The 23,111-nt window shown below is 44.1% G+C and overlaps 1 protein-coding gene across 1 annotated transcript in view; it reads right to left on the bottom strand.

Moving 5' to 3' along the window:
- DAB1 (DAB1, reelin adaptor protein) overlaps nucleotides 1-23,111 on the bottom strand; it is a 224,081-nt gene that overhangs the window by 173,846 nt on the left and 27,124 nt on the right. Inside the window, exon 2 of the mRNA XM_026034677.1 lies at nucleotides 24-96. The gene's annotated coding sequence lies outside the window, so the exon portion shown is untranslated. The remainder of the gene's footprint in view (nucleotides 1-23; nucleotides 97-23,111) is intronic.

Raw genomic sequence — 23,111 nt, forward strand, 5'->3', positions numbered from 1 at the left:
AAAAAAAAAAAGAATAAACTTACCTTGCTCCTGTATGGAGAGCTCCTTTTCCACCATGAACACTAGATCCCACTCACAACCACCATGTCTTTCTCACTATTAAAAACAAACAAATGGGCACTCATTAGAAAACGGCATTTATCAGCGCTAAAAGTTCACAGTCACTTCAGATCTTGCAGGCACCCTCATAAAAAGGCAGATTTAGGACTCCCTGTCACCCAAAAGGTTGCAGCAGGTTAATTGAGTTCACCGTGGAGGCATCATTACCGCTATAACACACCTAAGGAAAAAAGCCCTGCAGGCCAGTTATTAAGATAGATTTATTTTAAGCCTTTGAAACTCTCTGTTAAATTCTTGCCCGCTCAACAAGATGAGGTTTCCTCTCACTTTGCCCCCAAAAAACCTTTGCGATAGAGCAGCAACATCTCCTCATCTGGGATGCTTTGCCCTGTCCCATTCTTGGGCATTCCGTTCCCACCACAGGCATCYAGGGCTGTGGAAGCCTGTACAAATACTRATTTTCAGAGGGACTTTYATTGACTTGCAAGGAGGTGGCTATGACAACTATGGGTCCTTTGSCATGACCTTCTGGGCAGCTCCTGGYCTGCTTGGGCTGGGAAARCTACAACCTGCACACACTTATTTTAGCAACAATAATTGCATATCAGGAGGATTTTACTGTTTTGCAGTTATGCTTGTCCATAAACAGGAAMAAGATGGTGTGAGGCTGAAACAATTTGATGGTGAGACATTGATTTTGGCATCAGGGCCTGGAGCCCCCAGGGCTCCCTGTGTTACCTGCCCTCCCCTCCCCACTGGATCCGAGGCTTTAAATAACGTTTGGAGTGTTTTACTTAGGCACAAAGTAAAACTTGGGCTTGCAAAACAAGCATTAGGCAGGGGAGAGCAATATAAACCCAGGCTAGGTCTGGCTCAACACTTTGCTGCTGTTGCCCAGAAAACAGCAGGGCTGCAGCAAGGTCTCAGAGGGCCTCATGCTCCCGAGGAGGAGTTGTGGAGAACACGAGCACACAAAGAGCACAACGCCCCATTTTATCCAAATCTCTCTGCTCCCATGGCCTGAACCTCAAATTCATGTGTTAGAAGACACGGTAGATTTGAGTGATATCAGACCTGTGCCAATTACAGAGGTAATTCACGTGCCTACCTTTAAAAAGAAATAATTCCCCTCTCTGCCACTGCAATAAGAGATCCTACAGAGCCTGTTTGCAGGGGATTATGTGGTTCTTCTCCAGTGGTTCAGGTCCCTGAGCTTCTGACCTTGTGCCTCCTAATGCCATCAGGACCACTGCTCAGCACGTGCATTGAACACTTAGCCATCCAACAACCCCACCTCTGCACAGGGGGTCCCTTTCTCAGGAATTACTAGGAGAAAACAACATCAAGGGGATRAACAGTACCATTCGTTAGGTTATTAGATCATTTTGGGGATGGACGATGCACATTAAGCAACACGAGAGGATGTGTAAGCCAGACCACACACATACACCAAAAAAMCCCATTTCTCAGGCCATTGCCTTAAACACAGATATTTCAGGCTAGGATAATGCTTACACAAGACAAGTAAATCTTTGCGCGTTACAGTCTTGGAGGCGCTAGAACTAATCATCTCACCAGATGAGATCCTAGCTTGCTTATTATAATAACATTCAGCATATAATGAACATTAGGCAAGGTGAAAATTGATATCAAAAGCATTTCTAAGAGCTGAAGAGTTAACCCCTAAATTGGAAATCAATATATGTTTTAAGCAGCGTTCAGCAGAAYGGAGATCTTCAGGTTCTTGCCTCCGCAAAGTGAAAACTATCACGAGTTGAGCTAGAATACATGAAAAACACTCTATTTTAAAGAGAGTTATTAAAAAGAATAAACAACTCAACTCAAATCAACACTGATGGAATGAGCGCGTAACCCAAATGCAAGTACATGTCCCTGGAGGTAGAACAGCCAGTGTGAGCTTGGGCAGGGGCACAGGGAGGTTTTTCACTCTGTTTTCTGAATTTTGTGCACCAGACACACCRCAAGGACCAGAAGCCAGAAGGAACCCAGGACAAGGAGCATCACGACCATGAGCTCACAACCATAAGCTTGGCCTTTGGAGGGGCCTCCACCACACATGGGGCATAGGCAAAGCCTTGGAGTGAGCTCAGTGAGCCCAAGGCTCCAGCTCTGGTTTTTATTATGCCCCAAACAGCCCTGCACGAAGGTGTCTATGTCACTTGGGGAGCAAAGTGAACATTCGTGCCCAGGCGGTGGAGACGCTCCTCCTTGGGCCCATCCTAGGCAAAGAGCAGCTGCAAAATGTGCCCCAGCCTGCTGTATAGCGTGCTGTATAGCTGCTCAGAGCAAGCCTTTCAGGCTCACCGATGAATGAAATAGCTGTGAAAAACAAATGTCTCGTTGCTTGCCTTCTCCAGCATACAGGAAACAGGGATTTCTGCACCCCACATCAAAGGAACACTTGACCCTCTGTGAGCAATTCCTCCTTTTAATTATCACACACCAAAACGCTGAATTTTCCTACATTTCTCAGGTGAACATGGGGAGCAATATGCTGGAAAAGGTTAGAAAGAAGGCACATTTCTATAAATATTTGTTGGTCTGCATTCCTTTAACTTTGCATGATTAAATACAGCCTGCTTCTGTTCTTCTACTTTATCCTCCGGGGAAATTTATCATCAAAATTATTGTACAGCATTCATTACTCTAGCCTCATTTAAAACCTTGCCCTACTTATTATTTAGGCTGAAAAAAAAATGCTGCTTTGTATAGTATTCCCTATAATAGTCTCAATCATTACATTTAAAAGATTGCTGTAAGGCAGCTTAGCCTGCATTAGAGAAAAATAAAGTGGGATTCCATAGCTAAGTGTTACAGTTCACATTCAGCTTTTGTTTCCCAAATCACAACAATGCAACATTCCAATTCCTTAAAAACTCTCTCTCTGCTAATTGCCAGCACGTGGCTTCAGTTCCCCTTTTTAAAGGGACATCTAGTGGCACTTAGCTGCCCTAAAAAAGGTGGCAGGGAAAGGGAGAGGGATGGGAAGCTGGGAAAGCCGGGAAGCAGCCTGGATTAGTTCCAAGGTGGGGAGGACTTTTAAACCAGCATTACAAAGCCGCAAAGGGCAGAGTGGCAAGCAGAGCAGACAAACRATATTTTCTGCATTCTTAGCCAAAAATCAATTTGCTTAGGACAAAGGCGCGTGTTTGGAAGAAACAAGACGCACCATCTAAGGGCAGTCCGAAGATCAAGCTTAAACTCCCCGTGACATCGGGGGACTCTCTCATCTGTCCCAGCGCACAGGTCTCCCAATGCAGCCTCAGAGCTTGCAGGGAAGCCCYGTTTAAGCCCCTGCCCTGGTGGAAATTGCTCCTAATTGTTGCTTCCTCTCCCTTAGCCAGGTTTTGATCCAAGTCTTTGCTTTTGCATTTCACCTGCYGGGGCTCTTGGACTGCCTTCCACAAGATGCCTTGCTGAAGACATTTCACAGTCATAAATAAATGACATAAACCAGTTCCCGTCGCTTTGTGTCTTATTGACAAGTGCAGACTTCTAAGAGATTAACAGYGAGAGACTGTAAGTGACCCACTGCATCACCAAGCCAAGGCTTCTCCTATCACTTCCAGCCACAGCCTATAGTACCTGTCTCTTGGATAAGCCTGATCTTATCAGCATCTCCCAGGTGCTTTCTCTTTTCTTATCATTTGAACCAGTTTACCAGGTATGAATGAAAAGCTTAGTAGCCTGTAGCTCCACGGATCCTTTTCTTTACGTATCACAACAGGCAGTTTTCTCCTCCCCATCCACCAAGCAGATCCAGGAAGAGAAAGGGAGGGAGGGAAATATCGGTGGCAGGATGGGGACAAGACAGTGGACAAGACGTGTTCCTGCCAGACATTCTGTGGATATTGCCACCGGCAACACACTGACTGAGACAATCCAGGGAAACAGCAGATGTCCGTGTTTTAAAAGAGAGATCAAGTAGGGATCAATATTTTCCTTCAGTATAATTTTATCATCGGACTTGTTGGGTGAAAAAAAATATTGTTTCTTTTTTTCTGCTAATTGCATGGATTYAAAGATAACAAGGAAAAGCAGGGCATGTCCTGCACAAGAACACCCTTTTCCAGGAATTCCATGCAGCAGTGCCYGCTCTGGATCCGTGCTGCCGAGCATCCCTATGCTCCCATGCCACAGGGATGTGCAACGAGCTGCACGGGGTCCTATGGGGGCAAACTGATGGTTGGGAGCTGCAACAGCCCCAAACCTCTTYTTATACATGGCAAACATTTTAACGGGACACGGGTTCACCTGCAGAGTAAAAACCTCACTGCACTGGGCACTCCTCACTCACCTKCACTCGAGTGACACAGCGAGGACAGATGGACACCAGCCATGGCCAGAGACCTTAGCAATGACTTCTTCAGAGATGGGGCTTTACAGGGGCTGGGAATCRTCTCACCCCAACGTGGGCAAAAGCCAATCCCAGCATGACAGCTTTTCTGTCAATCCAGCCTCTATCATTTATTTAAGTGTTCCTCTAATCTTCCAGTCTGCGGCACGTACATTTATATTCTTAAATTCTTTATGAGCAGTAGGATTAACACCTCTTTCATCAAGCTGGAAGTAAGCTGCCTAGTTCTGATCTTTCTCAGAAACCCCAAATCTTTGGGTAGCTTTTAAAGAGATAGTCTCAGCTCTTCCCGGGGCTCAGAGCTCAACTGCTTGGACATTTGCTGCAACACGAGAGCCAGAAGAGCTCGATCTGCTCCCTGCCCTCCCAACAGGATTGGCAGGAAAAAGAAACTATGGCACTGCATATGCATCTGTGGGATTACTAGCATCTTAAGCCAGAGTCCATTCCCTTAAGCCACAGGGACACCTCGATTTGCTGCTCCATTTTGCCCAAGGGCACTGAATGAAGCAAGGTCATCAGATGCTTCCCATATAAAAGGTCTCCCCCAAGTATTTCTCTACAGAAATGTTTTTCTTCATGCTCTAGGTACAGGGCAACGTGGATCCTGAAAGAGGCTCACTTGCTTGGGTACATCTACAACCACGACGGTCTGAGCCTCCAGCCCTACCTCTGCTGGCATTCACAACAATAAGAGGGACGTCACGARGGCCGTTGGGCCCCCAAATGTCATTTCCCATCTAGACAATCTTTCCGAGTGGTTTCTACATGCAAAGGACGTTGCCGGATGCTTCTGGCAGCGTTTGCCCTTTTCTTGGTGTTTCCTGCCACTGGCATCCCCACAGTGACTGTCTGCAGAGGTGGCTTTGAGGGAATGAAGAACAGGAGCAGAACCTGCCTTGTACCAGCCCTCCTGAWGCAGTTGAGCCCTCCAGTCCCAACATCAGGCCATAGCACCTGGAGGAAGAGCTGCTGCTAGGACCTTAAATCTTGCTGGACTTCTTGCCAACTCTTCTTTCTRAGCTTGGAAAAAGAGCACTTCTCTCACAGCTATGCCCTGGAGACTGCAGGAGGGCAGGAGAACCATTCTCAAAATCCTGCTTGTTGGACCAGATGTGAAAAGGTTGAGACTTGGGCCACAGTTTCCATATCAGATCTTCTTGCTGGAGGGAACAGCTTCCAAAGCTGGCAGCCCTCACCGGCTGTGTCTTGCCTGGTATTAAGCCAGGCTCCAGTCCCACCTACCTCGGAGTGCTCCCCACATGCAGGTGTGGGTCTGCCACACCTAAAATTGGTCTCAAAAACCTCGCTGTCTTCTTGTGCTCTGTGGCTTTCCACCTATGCAAAAATACTTGTCCTTTGATGAAAATCATGAGATAATAGCTCTTCATTATGTCATTTACAGAGGAAATCAAGCCCCATTTTGATTTCAGACTAGCCAGCCCTGCCATGAATCCAATCTGAGATGGCAGAGGAGTCACCATGCCCCTTTCCCCTCCCAGTCCTTTCCTGTCTTATCTGTCCAAAACGGGTAGTTTTGAACGTGAAGAGACCAGGGTCATCTCACCACGTCTCTGCTCCACAGCCAGCGCTGTAGAGCAAACACCGATGGGGATCATGGCGRTAATGAGGATAATAATAATGAGCATTGATCTCAACAGAGATGCTCCTCCGCTCTACCAGGCCACCGAGATGAGAGTCTGGAGTCCCCTGACAGAGGATGTGTCACAGTAAAGTTTAATTAATGGCAAATCACAACCCAAATGACATTCTCTTTCCCTTCCCCCATTTTTTTTTTATAACTCTCTTTCCACAGCAAAATTCTGTGGGAAATTTAGAAACAGAAGAGAAAAATCTTTAACCCCTACRTGCTGTTTATTACCCCCACAAAGGTAGTAGAAGGGCATGGCTCCTCTGTGGCTATTCTATGGTGTAAATCATGAGCAACCTCAGCGTAGCCCATGGAGAGACATCAATACAGATGAGAGGAGAATTAGGTCTGAGGTGCTTCAAGAAGACTTTTKGGTGCTTTACTGCTAAAAAGCAGCCCTTGCTTCCAGTGAGAACACTCTGCACTTCTCCGGCAGCATTTCCTAGCACTTTTTGAACACAAAGTATTTCTTCCAAACACAAACTGGGCTCCTGACCCCCCTGCATGGTGCTCCAGCAGCTTTTGGGCAACTGCAAGGAAAAACTAGGCAACCTGAAAAAAGTGAAAAACATTTTGTTGGGGTTTTTTTTGAATTCTCAGCCAGATCCATGAATTGACCTAGGTCCCTGTGTAGCCCAGGGATGGAGGAGCAGGGACRGGTCAAGCTCCTTTTTCAGTAGGGAGGACTCACACAAGGGCCAATCATGGCAACATGGGCAGCTCTACAGATTTATAACGTTACTCCTGGCTCCCATCCTGATCCAGAGGGGAACCAGGGCTCCGGGGGAATTTGTGTAACTAAATCACAAAGAAATAGTGCTCAAGACCACCTGCTTGCTTTCCAGTTATGATCTTTGCTGTTGGTAATCTGTAATTCCCGTCTGTAAAATAAAATGTTTTTATGCTGATTTCAAGTGCCAGRTATTTTTTTTTCCCCCGAATGTGTAGCATTTTTTGACTGTAACATTTTTTTAACTCTGTAGCTGCTCATTTAAGACACATACAAGACAAGCAAAGATGGGTTCCTTTTCTGTCAAGGRCTAAGAGAAAACTTGCTTATGAAAGAGCAGATGTGAAACGAGAAGAATCCTTGAAGAGACAGAGCTCCTTATAAACTGCCATGGAATAGATGACACAAATTTCCAGACTAAGTGGGAGGAAGTAAAGGCATATCTCAGGCAATTCCATGCATTTATATCCATTACATTTTAACTCTTTAATATTGATCATGGAATGAATCAATTGTTCTGATAAAATCAGCCTCCAACGGGATAAGGTCAGAGTCTCATGCAATTAGCTGCTATCAGCCACTTAGAAGAGGTAGAACCGTATGGAAACGGCTGCATCTGCCACCTATAACCTGCCCCATAAATATACACTGTGGAAAAGTTTGCATTTTCAAAAGAAAAACAWAACAAAAAAAGCATCTGGATATAAATCACCACTGTAGCACTTCATAGGAGATATTTAACACAGGAGTTTGAAGGTACCACCCCTGCTCTCTGATGATCAACATCTCCRTGATGCTATCTTGGGGGAAAAGAGAAAAAAAAAATTAAAAGCCTGCACTTCTACAAAACTAGTGAGCTATAAAGGTCAAGCTTGCACCTAATTTAAGCAAGTCAGTCTTGCTTAACTGCATTTCACCAGTCTTTGGGCTGCCTCCTGGCTCGTCCTCTGCGCAGCAGATATCTGCAATCTAATTGAAGGGAAGAGCTTGAAGYGCGCTGCTACTAGAGGGGATCAAAGCTCCTACGCCTCAGCTTCAATATCTGTGAAATGGAAGCAATGGTGTTTACCCGCCTTACAGAGATAATAGGAGTATTTAAGTTTGTAGAGATGTGATCAAGTTAAAAGCACCGTGGTATAAGAGTGCTAAATATTATTATTAGGTGTGTGTTTTTGTACTACAAAAACACATTTCATTCAAGCTCCTCTGTTTCTTTGACACTTGTAACCGGCTTCCAATGTGCCTTAAAGCCCCTGCTCAAAAATAAACATCAGAATAATGAGCTTTCCTTATTTAATTCACCAAATCGGCACAATAAGCTCATGTTTAAACAAAAAATGAAAAGGAAACTTGCTGCTGTGCCAGAACAGCAGCACAATCAATTTTAATTAGCATTGCTCATTGTGGGAAATGATAAGGTATCAGTCATAGTAATTGGTGGTGTTGACAATTAGTCAAAGTCATTAACATCTCAAGACCCAGGACAAAAAAAAAAGGAGCTTGCTGAATTTTAAATGTCTGGGTAGCAGAAGGCTTACTTTGAAATTCCTTGGTTTTTGCATAGTCTGGAAACAGAGCCTAGGTTTATTATTTGCGAGTTTTCCATCAGAGCTCGGGTGCTGTAACACCACAGTCAAGCGTCACCAGTGCTCGATCAATCCGGGTTTCACACCAGGACACACAGCAGGACCTGGCAGATGAGGAGATGCCTCCAGCCACTTCTCTGAAATGTGGAGGGGAACCCAAGCCTGGGACAAGACACCACCCAGAGCAGGACCATGCTACGGGCTGTACCCACGGCGGCTCACAGAACCACAGGATGGTTGAGGTTGGAAGGGACCTCTAGAGATCATTTAGTCCAACCTTCCTGCTCAAGCAGGCACACCTGGTCACATCCAGGTGGGTTTTGAAGACCTCCAGACAAGGAGACTCCACAGCCTCCCTGGGCAGCCTGTGCTCTGGCACCCTCACAGCAAGAAGTTCCTCCTCACGTGCAGATGGAACTGCCTGGGTTGCAGCTTGCACCCATTACCCCTCGTCCTGTCACTGGCCACCACTGAGAAGAGCTCGGGAGGTGTTTGCTGCCTGGCTTAGGCACAAGCAGCCTCTGTGATGTGGAGGAGGTCAGCAMGTACATTAAGCAACTGAGCAAACCAGATAGGCTGCTTGCAGAGCTCGGATTAACACGGGCAATGCYTTGAGAAGGTGAAACCACAGGCTCTCTGTGCAAACGCTATATGAGAAAATATGGGAATCCTGGAGTATGTTTCTCACTGATAAAACAGCTGGGAATAGCAGAGGCACCAGGAGGAAGGCTGAGAAAGAGCTGCAGAAGGGCCACCAGCACCACGTGYGGCATCCAGCTCAATAGCGCTATGYAACGAGGACCTACAGCATCGTCACTTGAACCAAAAAGCATCTCTTACCCCAAAGCACTGCCGACCTTCCCCCAGAATCACACACGCTATGGAAATCACAGCCAGTCTACTGGGGTTTTTTTTGCTAGAGGATTTCCAGTTAAAGCTCAATTCCAACTCTCACATCCCTCTGCACCTTTTCTCTACATAAAACTGCAGCAACCATTCTTCTGGTCTAAGTAGATCCTAGTGTTTAAAATAGCTGAGGTGACTTAGGCCGGCACCACTTGTCCTTTTACCTGCTTTCACATGTTTATTTGTGAAGCAACATAAAATACGGCAAAAATAGCATCTCTTGCCCTTACATCTGAAGGCCCGACACAACGTGGCTATTCCTCTGGCCACTGCTGCTCCCAAATACGTCAGCTTCAAAGCACCCTAGGAGGGGATTCAGAGCAAAGCCTGATTTAAATTCCCCCCTCGGAGCAGCCCCCYGGGCGAGCGCGTGCGCCAGCGGCCCCGCGATAAACACCGCTTTCAAGGTCAATTTCCTGCGACCAGTTGCTTCATTTCTCATCATTTTCCGGGCAACTTCATAGATTACCACTTAAAATTGATTTATTCTTTCCCTTCGCAGCATTCCTTTGCACTTCATTGGAAGCTGGGGGGGGCTCTCCCTCCCTCCGTACCACAGGGCTCTCATACRACAAGGAGGCTCAGCTGGGTTTCAATTGTCTAAAATGAGTGTTCGCCGAAGCAGCGTGTTATAAACACTAAACCAAATCAAGAGGCATCTCCCAGCCCTTGCCCCTTCCCTTCCCCACTGCTAGAAATAATGTTTTTTCGAGCCAGCGTGCCGCTCTCTYGTGTTGCGGAGCTTTGATTGCAAGGAAAACCTGAAAGAAAATGTTTTAATAGCCTCTAATGGAAAAGAAAAGTTGTGCTTGGGTCTTCCCAGGGCTGCAGGTTGCTTCTGYGGGCCGGCAGCGCGGCGGCTGCAGATCAGATTAAAGCTGACAGAGATGAAACCGCGCTGGCCCACATCCTTGGGCTTGCTCCAGGGCCTCTCATCTGCATTTCATTGTGATGGGAGCACATGTTCCCATCATCGGTACACTCGTCTGCATCACTCTGCATGTTAATCACARGCTAACCCAATTTCTTCAGCAAATTTATTACTCGCTGTTCATTAAAGTTCATAAAACCTAACGCAAGCCTGAAATAGGCAGCGCAACCCTAGCAAGTGGCAGCATCAGCCCCTGCATCCTCAAAGATGCAGGTCCCTCAAAGAACCACTGCAATCGTTCCTGCATTCTCCTGGGGGGAAAAAAGGGCACCAAGGGCTGTTATAATCCCATAGAGAGCTTTTAAATCAGCATCTTCTTTAGGAATTCAGTTATCAACTCAAATACAACCCCTTTTTGGCATCGCTTTGCTGTGGTGCTTCAATGAACTAGTACAAAGCAGTATGGGRGGAGCAACAAAGCTCCTCTCCTGCCCTTCTGCTCTCYTTGATCTCTCCAGCACCTGCAAGACACTGAACATGAGGGGTAAAATGAGGTAGGAAAACACCAACAAAGGTGGCCCTGGTCCCCACCACATACACCACGTGTTGAGGGGCATGTTTTGAACRCCCAGTGAACATGAAATGCTCTCCTGGCTTTAGTAAGTGTGCAATTTCCTGACCATGTTCCYAGCTGCTGAAGCTGACAAGTGACACTTCTTTGCATTAACCTTTGCAATTTAGTGATGCTGAATGGCAGGAGCATCTCTCTGACAGCACACACGTGTGAAAATCAGCACATACTTAAAGGCTTTGCTGAGCAAAGAGGCTGCATTTGTGTCTTGCACGTTGGAAGGAGGCAACCTCATTCATTCTGATCAATGTCTAGAGTAAACATCAGCGTCTACCTCCCAGATGAACCCTGTGCATTTGAAATGAGCTGAATTGCAGCAATGACTCCTCAAAACTTGGGGAACACACATGAATCCGAGCTGCCAACGTCCCACATGGAACATCCGAAGGGCCGTAGGATTGAAATATTCTATCAGGTGATGCTACCACCGGAATAACAAAGCCTTTGGAGGATTTGCTTCATCAAGTATAAAATACTTTCTAGAGATGCTTTAAAGGAAGAGCCCATGTCTGCAGGAACAAAAAGGACTGATTTTTCTTCCCAAAAGAGGATTAGTCCACCAGGCAGCAAACAATACCCATTGGTGCTCTGTCACAAGATCCATTTCTAGGCTAAAAATTACACATATAGAAACACAGAACTAGAATTTTGGCACAGCTGTGTAAATGAAAACACATCTGTTGAGAAAAGAAATTAYGGATGTTTAGTATCCATTATTCAAAATTTCCATAACCATAGAACAAATCTAGGCTGAAATWAGAAATTTGCTCTCTCCTTTAATTAAATCAATTTGCATTTTTTTTTTTCCAGCTGATTAAATAATATAAAAGCACAGAGGCGGGGGCTGGTTTTGTGATTAAGGCCCTGGCCTCAGACTCGGGAGAGCTGATTTCAAATCCTGTTCCTGTCCCAGCCTTCCCAGGCGAGTTTGGGTTTAATCTCTTTGCATCCCTTTTCCCCATCCATAAAGAATGGATATGACTGCTCTTTCTCTTGCATTCTGCCTTGTCCTTTGGGTGGGATGCTGTGCAGACATGAAGTACGACCTTAGAGTAGCTAATGAGGGTCTAATACGGACTTTACCTGGGCCCAAATACCACTGTGATGCTCGCAAGGGGTAGAGCTTGCAGCAGAGCCACCACMATGCAGAGCAAACAGAAATCCATCTCCGGGAAAAGACTAGATCTTAATGGAATTATTTCAGAGCACAATAAAACACGGAGCTGTCTTCATCACAGCTATTACTCTTGCATGGCTAGACTGCAAGCATATCGCTCCAAACCGATGTGAGGAAAATGAACACCCTCCAAAGGAAACCAGTTGCAAAGCACGCGACCTGGCCACCAAAATGATCAGCTTCCTGAGAGTGACAAGCTTAAAAATCCCAGTGGCTACAGAAACTCTAGCAAATGTCTTTTTTTATTTTTATTTATTTTTTAATAGAACTGAAATAACATTATTTTGAAAGATTATTTCTAGTTATTCTGTTTTAAGGGATTAACAAAACATTCTGTATTGGAGTGTGCACAAYGGCATCAGCAAAGGGAACCAGGAAGTCACCTCCCATCTCTGAGCAGGCTAACGGGTAATTCCCAGAAGCACCACGGGGATTTCTCCCTTTTGTCAGGGAGAAAACCCTTTCTGRGAGGTGACGACCATGAGATCTGATGGAAACGTGGCACACAGTGATGGGCAACAYGCACAGAAGGGAACGCTTAGTGTCCAACACCACGTTCTCTAGGCTGGTGAGCTAGAGCCATTGCAATAATTTGCAGCTGCATATGCTAAGGGGTGGAGGGAAAGCAGAGCTTCCAAATGCTATGGACAAAGCGAGTCATGGTCTGCAGGGTGAACTGTCTACATTGAGCTTCTGTGCTGACACAATCCCCGTTTAATTCCATAACGTGGGAGCCCCGCTTGGGCGGCTGACAGGCATCATGATTCCCTAAGCCCAGGCTTTTCCATGAAGAAACTTGCATCACACCAAAACATGATGGGCGAGAGCAGAACATGAAGAATTAGTACAAGAGTGGCAATAGTACAAAACTAAATCTGCACCAAGCAGAACCCTCCTACAAGACCATCTCCAAGCTAAAGGCACTGGGGATGCGGGCATCGAGGTCGCCACGTGACTGTTTTATACACATGGCATGCTAGTACTTGAGGAAAAAGGCTCTGTGTCCCATGCAAATCCTCAGAGAGGACACGTAGATCCAAGAGGCTGCTGAAATGGGAATCTCGCAAGGACTACGGGAACACAATTCCCGGCGCCTGCAGGGGAAATAAACAGCTGCTAGCACCATACAGTCAGTGCTTTACAACATTCGAGCTGGATTTAGGAGGACTCAGCCCTATAAGTTACATCTGCCAGAAAAAGCAGGCACGCTTCATTTAGATATTCCTCTTCTTTTGTTACTCCTTTTTAGTAATGCCATTTATATCCTCTGGCAAAGGGATTACTGATAAGAAGAGCATCTGAGGAAGGGTTTTTTTTTCCTTGTGACAAAAGCCATCACAGGCAAACACTACACACACGTTTAGAAATCAATTTATCAAATTCCAACATAAACATCTACATCTAACCCCTGCAGAACTTTACTCAGGGCAAGGTGTGTGAAGAAAGACGAAAAATGTGTAAAAGGACTCTAATTGCCTGGAAAAAGAAATATTCTCTGACATTACACTCAATACTATTTTTTTTTTCCTCTCCTGTAGTCAACAGACCCTCTCATAAGTGGCCACCCCATGTTCCCCCAGGGATGGGAGCAAGTCTTGTGGATGCATCACATGTCAATGGTTGCTGGCCAACCCAAAATACTGTGTATGGTGTTCACACACAACGTTAAAAGACATTATGGATCTCTTGAACAATAGGCAGCAAAATGTTTATGCCCCTTCAAACCTTCTTATGGTGTAGGACATCCATAACACAACAACCTCTCAGGTGGGGAGCTGTAAAATCATATTCTGTCCACATCACTAGGGTGCTGGTAATGTTTATAAATGCCCAGGGGATCAGTGGGCGACTCTCGTAACATTATATATAAGAGAAATCTTGTTTCATCTCCCTAGAGGCAGCTTCTCTCCTGATGGAGCCTGCTTGGAGGGACTCKGTTTAATTCATGCATTTAACTCCTGATCCCCACCACTTTGCAGCGCTTTTGCACTAACTGCAACGCGTAGAGACCATTAGGCAGTAAGACTAAGGTTGACTTTCCCTCCTTCATGGATTATACAGAAGGAAGGGGAAGGAGTCGGGCTCATTAGCATCTGTTTAAAGGGTTTGCAGGGCCAGTGGTGGCAGGAAGCACCAGCAACCAGCAGAGATCATGAATCCCAAACCTTGCACGTAGAGATGAAAAGGGCCCTCTCCGCTCCTCGCTCTTATGTCATTAAGCGAACCAAAGGCAGCTAAACTGAGAACTCTGGAGGTGCTGGCAGCAGAGAGCCTCTGAGCTCAAAGAGAAAGAGAAAAAGAGCTAACGTGCATTTTAATTACAGCAGCAAAGTCACAGCGAGGGTGGTAAAAGGGGCGCCCGAGGCCTTGCAGAGCCACAGGACCATCGCGCCAACACGGGACTAGGGGCTTTGGGAACCACTGGTTCAAAGTAGAGAGTTTTCCTGGATTTTGTTTTTCTTTTTTTCCCTTTTAACCTTTTAAAATGCAAATTGCAACAAAAGGCCTGGGTGCTGCCTGGCTCAGGACGCAGTAATACTGGGTTGCTCCTTGCTAGGAGACGGCTACAGAGCCTGGCTTGCAGAGCAGGGGCTTTTGAAGAGCAGGGTTTATCGGGGAAATAGGGCTGCAAGGTGATAAGGCACTCTGAAAACCCCACAATAATCACACCGCTATACGCCTTGAATTCACACTCCTTTCATATTTCCCTGCTTTTCTAATGACAGAAAAGATGATCTCGGTTTCAGAAATATTCAGTGTCCTCTATTGTCAGCTTCTGGCTTAAAAAATAATTAGGTTTACTCTCCTGCTAGCCTGTTATCAGGTCAGTGCAAGATGCAAAGAGATCAGTATGCCACAGGAAGGAATATTTCCCTCTATTTAACCCGCTAATTCAATCTCAGTAAAGAATGAAACCCATGAAGTATCTATTTATAAAGTAAATACTGCAAGTAGAAATTCAAATATTGGCCCTGTTTCAGGCCATTTAGCTGAGAGGATGCTGGGAAGGTAAGAGCCCCACTCTCCTCTCCACCCTCTTAACACTGGAGTTGCAGGAATTTCCAGGCTGCCTTTTCTAGGTGGAAAATCTAGCAGAAATGCCCTAATTCTGTATTCTCACTGTTCATGCCATCGGATGAAGTAATGTAGAATTTTCAAGTGCCAACCTGGTTCATTTTTAGAGCCCAATTAAAACTGCATTTAATTCCGCTAATATCGTACAAAGCATTTTCAGATATAGCAACTCCTTTCCAAAAAATCTGCACAATAAACACACGTATCTTAAATACAGGCAAATGCTATTGATCTCTGGGCATCCCAAAACGAGTAAATTACAGTGGTAAAATTGTTTTCTAATGAAACAGTAATTTAAATGTCATTAATTTTATGTTTGCCATTCCCCATTTACTACACCAATACCTAAATTAAAGACCAAAACGTCTCCTATGTCATTGGAGGATTTAATGGTTTTGATCCAGATTTAACAGTTCAGAAGTGTCTTATCCCAAGTTTCTTGTGTACTATCCTAGGGACCATTACACTGTCGCTGGAACCAGGGCACAAAGTCCTTTCCAAATAAATACCTATTTTTAAACCAGAGAGGAAGCATCCACATTTTCCCTGTCTCTCTCCTCCTGAGCCCTCTTGGAAAGTATCTTGGCTGACAGATGCAGCAGCTGCACGAGCAGATACGTCTCTCTTACCGCACACTTTGTGACCTCAAAAGCATTCAAATACGAGAGTTTTATTGCTTTCTAAAGCTGGCCATAAAAAATACAGCATGTTAAATAATAAAAGGCCAGCAGCCCCAAATGAGATGCAAAAKGCAGCTCGTGCTATTCATTCCCGGTGCTGCAGCCCCTTCGCTGGACATGCAGTCTACTGGAATATAAATAGTTCATACTGGAGTAGAATTCTTCATTTAAACAGTTTGTGCCGTTATTGGATAATCTCTTACATGTGCTTCATTATATCAATAACAGTAGGAAATTATTGATTTTTTCGAAAGCCATTAAGTTCAATTAACTTGACAATTCAAATGGAAAAATGGGAAATTACTTTCATTTGATGATAAAAACAGTAAGAGGGGAGGGGGGGAAGATAAAACCCTAATTTGTGAAGTACGCAAGCGAAGTGGTAAAGGTAAAACAAACAAATGTATATTAGCATAACAGCTCTAATCAGCAGCGCTCGGCATTTACAACTGGCATCATTGTGCCTACTGGACTGTGCAGCAATAAGCGCCTGTGATGCCGTTTACCCACTTAATCTTGTGAATAAGTTAAGGCAGAATAAATAATAAACAATAGGAATAAGGGTGGGAAATCATTTGGAGCAARCTAAGCCTCGGTTTGTGCTAGGTCTAAGGTGCACGCAGTATATCCCAAAAGCTGCAGAATACTGAGAAGAGGTGAAGACRGAAGGAAAGCACAGCCTGAAACTTCCATATTTCTCCTTTCTATAGCGGCTCTGTGGACATTMCCTGTGAATTTCACAAGAAGGAAGATTCCCGAATTTCAAATAAGTATATATTAGTGCTCAATCAGTGTATAAGCCAGCTGACCATTGCTAGAGTGGATTTTACTTATTACTTTTAGAGGACAAAAACACTTCTGCTACAGTTCCCAAATATCGCATGAAGTCCAACTAGAGATAGGAACAATAAAATAGTAAAACAAAACTGGGAATGCAAAGAATTATATATACATGTTTTTACTTATGTTTTAACTGAAAGTTTACTKCAAGACTGTAGTGAAGTTCTATCATTTAATTTCAATTATTGCTCTCAGAATACCAGAGGAAAGATGTAAAGAACACAGATTCAAAGGTTTTAAATGTAGTGGTTTTTTTTTTTTCTCTCCATCAGTAAAACCCAAAATTGATGATTTTTCCCTTTACTATGGCACTGAAAAGTATTTCTCAGCAAGCTCTGTGTGGCTGTCCATAGCACACATTAGCAAAGAAGTCCTTCCCCTCCACCAGCTGGACTTCCACATACTCCATAGGAAGCCCAGGAGGGGTGAGGTGCGTCCTTTTGACAAACATGACATTGGACATGAAAAAACACAACCCASTATTTTTCCTAACTGACTGGGCAAGACTGCGCTCTAGAACCCCAATCTAGGCCCAGCTGAAGGCGCTCGGCACCTTGGAGGATCCATATTGCCTCCAAGGAAGCTCTCGCATGGTCTTTCTCCCTAACACAGTTTCAGTTGCCAGCCATATCCAGCTATTGATCTCTGCAGYGACTGCCATCAGTCAGAACGAGGAAGCAAGAAAGACACCATCCGCCCAGACACAAAGCCCACAATCAGATATTATCTGGAGCTCAGCGTTGATTTGATTTCTACTGACCTAGCCATCCACGTTGGCTACGGGGCCTTTCTGGGATGAAGAGTTCACTTTGTGTTTAGCAGTAATCTTAGCATTATTACTGTGTTCATCATCTTCAAGCCATTCTACAGGCAGTTAAAAAAAAAAAAGAAAAAAGAAAAAGCTTTGTTTCTCTTATTCTTGCATCCTCCCTCTTTTCTGATTCTGCCTTTACAGGTTTAGGGTTTGTTAACACTCRTTATAAGTAATTTCCTTATCAAATGTCATGCCAACTTCCTCTCAACTTCATATCCAGTTGCAATGAACTTTGCTGCTTAATACCCTAAACGCCAGATCCCTTCATTTTCAGAATGAGGAGCGTCAACTTAGAAACACTGAATCCCCAAGTGAATGGAAGTGCTGAATCTCCTACACCAGCAGTTTTCTGAAGAACTTCAGGGGCTCCATTCAGTCTTTCCCTCACTTTTCTTTCCACTGCCCTTCCCTCCACACTAAGATATCCGTGGGCTTTGCCTGAAGTGCTCAGGTAACACTAGCAACCTTAAGACAACCTTAAGAGTCTTTCCTCAGTTAGACAGGTTACTCTTGAGTACTCAAAGCTCAAGGCGAAGCCTTGAATGAAGTTGCCCTCTTCTTGCTATGAAGGTTCTCTTTAGACTACCAAGTCCCTTGTCCTTGCCTTACATGGTTGCCCTTGATCTTCACACGGAATACCTGGAAGACTACCCTAAAGTCTAGGAAAAAGAACATAGTCAACTCCTCAGCATCTCTAGAAGCAGCTTTTTGTCTACAGAAAGCATTTGCTTCATGGAAGCAAAGGAAGGCCATAATCATGGCCTTCACAGAAGGCCATCAGTGCAACACTAAGTTGGTTCTGGCCTACCAAAAGCCATCTTCAACTCAGTATCTAAGTTAAAACGGTCTTTCTGTGAGTGGCACAGAATGACTTTGCAGGTTGCACATGCCCGTGGGCCATCCTTTGGGAACCCCTTCTGTACGCCAAGTTGAAGCTCACCCATGCTGAAGGCAGATGTTCTTGAAGGCAAGCATAAGGCCGCGGAATAAATGCCAAAGCACRGGAAAATAGTCACACTCATCCACTTCAAATGCAGGATACACTTCTCGATTCTCCCTGCGTTAACTTCAGTACACAGCAGCTGAGGCATTAAAAAATGAAAAGAAACCACTTCTCCTGCCTCAGAAAAGACTGCCATAATAACAAAACCAAGCAAACAAAAATGCTATTAAAATAAAACACTCCATTGCTCACACTTCTCTTCCTGGGGAGAGATGACAGAATAAACACCACATGATAGATGTTAGTCCCGCTGCTTAATGCGCTACAGGACGGCACTCAGATGTTATAGTGATGAAAACAGCCGAAAATCGACACAAAACAAAATAGGGCAGAATGCAAGAAGAATCCCGGACTGAAGTTTCTGGCCCAGGGCTGCTTCTCATTAAAACCATGCAAAAATTGTCATTTCAACAGAAAAAGAAGCGCAATTCAGCACTACCGACTCAAGACAGGGTGTGTTTTTTCTAAGACTGACACCAGAGGGGAGCCTTCCAGCTATGTCCTCATAGAGAGACCCACTGAAAACGCCAAACGTGCACATTTTACACAGGACTCATGTAAATGCTCCATTTGCCCCTTGCTATAAGATGCTCATCTCGCACACGGGAGCTCTGCAGCTCTTGCACTATGACATTTTTTGCCAATCATTTCATTTCACTTCGCCAGGATGGTCACGCTATTGATTTCTTTCTTTCTAATGCAATCATTAGTAATGGGAGAATAACAAAGCATCCATCCCAGATTTCAAACCTGCAATCAGATCTCATCTAGACTTCACCATTGATTTAATTTCTAGTAAACATTTCCAAGTTTAATCGTTGAGAGTGTGGCTTCGTAGATGTCAGGAAAATATTTTCCATTTAACGTTTTGAAAGAAGCTAGGTATAAGAATTGATTTCCAGGTGTTAAGTTGCAATGTTGAATTCTCTATCAAGCTCAATGTGAAATTCTAATATTGTGTAGCACAGATTGCCCAACACACATATGTTTGAAACATATGTGCACTATCACTTCATGTTTCCCATTCAGTCGGTGCATGCTTGTCCGATGGCATGAAAGATGCAATTGAGATCAGCCACGTTTTCAAGAATAGAGGTTTCTTCATTAGGAATTGCTGTTCCTAAGGATGCCAATTACTCCTCATGCAATTATTGTGTGAATAGTAGGAAGGAAGGGGGGATTTGTGGTTAAAATACTAAACCAGGACTTAAAGGACTGGAGACTTTTTACCCACACAAAGCATTTATCCTCTTTGAGCATCTGCTTCGTATTTGTATACTGCGATCATATTAGACCCACACCCTCTATACCTACATGTATGCATGCATGTTTGCATACACATATGTGTGCATAAAAAATACAGAAAACAGTGTTTATATAAATGTGTGCCCCATGCCTCAAGGTAGCAGCTGTACAAATGTACAAAGATGTACAAATTCATCTTTGAATTGTGAACTGTAGCACAGGAGCCTAAGCTTTCTCCTACAGAAATTGCTGCATCCTTTCCTATTGAATTTCTAAAGGACTGTGGTTCCTCTCACCACTTAAGCTTGGAATTGTTACATTAATAACTAATAGTGCTCACTTCTTGAAAAGTTCAATGATTTTTTCGTGAGGAAACTAACAAAAAGTTTGGGGGAAAAAAGCATCTTTCTGCTCAAGAACTTGAATTACCTGTATAGGATTCACATATTAATAGAAATGGTTAAAGAATTTCTCTAAAATAAGATAAGTGATGTTCTATTTTGCAATTGCATAGGTGGGCTGAGCTATCCAAAACCTGGCTATGAGAAAGCAAAGGTTCATTGAAAAAGAAATAACAAGAACAGAGAATCATCCAGAAACAGGAGTACTCGACTCACTATTTCCTAAYGGAGCTTGAAATAAAGAGTAACAAGAACACACATTAAAACATGAGCAAACTCCTAAGCCGCTATGATGGAATTTAAAATACAACAGTTAAAAAAAAAGTCTCTTATATTGGGCCCAAAGTCCATATGCTCCAAATCGCATTCATATCGGTCTCTTCCGGGAATTACAATTTCTGATCAGATATCATAGTATGGCTCTCATTTGTAAAAGAAAATAATAAAAAAAGGTTTTCCACCTTGTTTTGGACAAGTGGGGTGSCTGGACAATTCCTCATCAGAGGTCTTCCACAGGCGCCTGGGCAGGTTTCGGAGAGAAGCTCTCTCGCACGAGCACGGCATGCAAGAACTGCCACGCTTTGGTGCAGGAGGCAGTGCCTGACATATGATGATATATGATRATACAACTCAGCTGGCTTTTGGGAACCTGCAAAGCATGGCCTAGAAGAATGAAAGTTTCTGAAAATTCGTGAGGTCTGGTTGTATTGGGACCCAATGCAGCATGACAACTTCACAYGCTAGAAGAATAGCCAAATTTAGAGTAATATGCATTTCTCCTAATGCCCTGCCCAAGGCCACTCCTTGGAGGGCAGCCCCACAGTTGATACATCTGAGCTAGTGCTTTGGTTTCAGCACCAGCAAGCACCAAGTACCAACCTGCTTTTTGCCTGTTTTATGCACACAGAGAGGCCAGKGCATCCTAAGGTGGATCTTCCACTGAATCAGCAGCAATCACATCGAGCCAAACACCATTTAACATTATAGATGTAATTCCACCAGGATGCAGTTTAAACGAGTCCCAGCTCCCTCTCTCTAGAGGGATGCAATTTATCTGGGCTTACAGCTGTTGCATTCACAGGGTGAGATTATAAAATAATCCCTTCAGAGGCATTAGAAGAAGCGGTGGTGCCAGGGTGGCCGGAGCAATGGAGTCACCCCAGTTTGGGCTTTAATTGCCAATGCGATTTGGGAAAATGGGTCCGAGTCCTGCAGGACCACTAAATTCAAAYGTGCCTGTGTGAAAGGCTGGGCTTGCTCCAAACGCGAGGCCCTGGGAAGCGAGCCCACAGCGTGACCAAGCTTTTCCCCAAAACCCGACTGGAAAACAAGCAGGGAAAGACTTCAACAGCAACATAACTCCGTAGGACGGAATTACATCCCTGCAATGCTCCTCTGTATATGCAACGCTTCCATAAAGCTGGCGCAAATCCCCACCCCGACACAGCCCATGGACACATTGACGATTCCCAGCAGGTATGGATTTACTGCCTATTATTCATTCCTCCTTAGTAATAATATCAATTTAGCTGTTAGTTTTTGTTTTGACTCAGTGCTTAGGAATCAGCGGGGCGATAAAGCTATTTAAATGGAAATACTATTCAAATGCACAATCACCTGATTGGAACACGAACAGCTCCTGCGCCCTAACATTTCTCATATAATAGTATAATGCTTTTTCCCCTCATTAAATGCAGAATTCTGATTAACATTTAGATCACATGTGCTTTACTTACAGCAATTAGGACCAGATACTAGAGTTTTGTTAAAACTATGTAGGATTTTTATGCTTTATTGTGAAGGGGAGAACAAAGAGGCTCCATAACACTACATCTGGTCCTTTCTAATGCCTCTGTTATATTCACACTGTCAAGGACAAATGTAACTTTAAAGAGAATTCTGCAGGGACAAACTTTCAGAGAAAAAAATGGACACTTGGATGAACTTAGCTTTGTACCGTAGTACAATGGATGGTAACACTAGAGTACAGTATATTCTTTGGCAACAGCCAATTAAACAGTCTAGGGGTTACACCAGTTAGAGAGTAGAAAGCATCTGGCAGAAAACCATCTATGTGGCCTCAAAATGAAAACCTTCTTTGTTCTGATCAAAAAAATAATAGTAATCTGCAATTCATAAGGTTCAATTCCTGTTAGAAAGGATCAAATCTCAGTTATTCTAAAAGCTTCAGACATATAACTGAAGAGATGTAATTTATGGTGTCCACTGCTTCTGTATTATTTTTTCCTCAAACCATGTTGTCACATACTTCACAAGTTGTCATCCTGCTCCGAGGACACTCAGCATACTACTTGGCCTTTGGAAATCACAAGTACAAGAATTAAGAAGCCCAGCAAAAATGAACAAAAAAAAAGAAGCTCCGTCTTAGGAGTCTGTAAGCACATTAGTATGTGCTGACACAGCCTGCTCTTAATGGCCCAAAAGGAAATTAAACTAAATATCCCAAAGGATTTTCCCAAATTTAAATTGCATCCTAATGAGGAGGATGGAAATGTCTTTCCCGGGTGGATGGTGGATAYGGTCCTGCTGGTTCCTACTGCCTGGGCACAGTTCTCCAAGATGCTCAGAAGAAAACATTTCTTTTCTCCAGATACCCAGCCTCAGTGTTGCTGCTGGGTTTTTTAGAGGTCACCTTAAATCTTCATATGTGGCTTACTCAGGTCAAGGTTGAACTGACTTCAACAAAGGAGATAGTTGAAAGGGACTCTCTGTAGGGTCTGATGTTTGCATTCAATTAAACAACTGAAGCCTCCAAACCTCTAGTATTAGCTCTTGAACAGCCTGCCCCCCGGAGGCTTTTGCAGTTAGTTTTGCACAGCCCCAAGGGCACACAAAAACCATCGCTGGCCACAAAGCCCACGGTTGTGGTGACTCTACATGGCACGAGGTGTAAGAACAAGAGCCTCAAATTTGAGAGATTAAGTATTAATTGATGGTAAACAGCATAAGATTTAGTGGCTACAATTAGCTTTCCCAGTTGCATTCTGTTTAATGTTGGTGGTGGTTAATGAACTGTGTGTTTTCTTTTTTTTTTTTTTTTTG

Source organism: Nothoprocta perdicaria, unplaced genomic scaffold (genome assembly GCF_003342845.1).
Source record: "Nothoprocta perdicaria isolate Ctin4 unplaced genomic scaffold, notPer1 scaffold_0, whole genome shotgun sequence".
Taxonomy (NCBI): domain Eukaryota; kingdom Metazoa; phylum Chordata; class Aves; order Tinamiformes; family Tinamidae; genus Nothoprocta; species Nothoprocta perdicaria.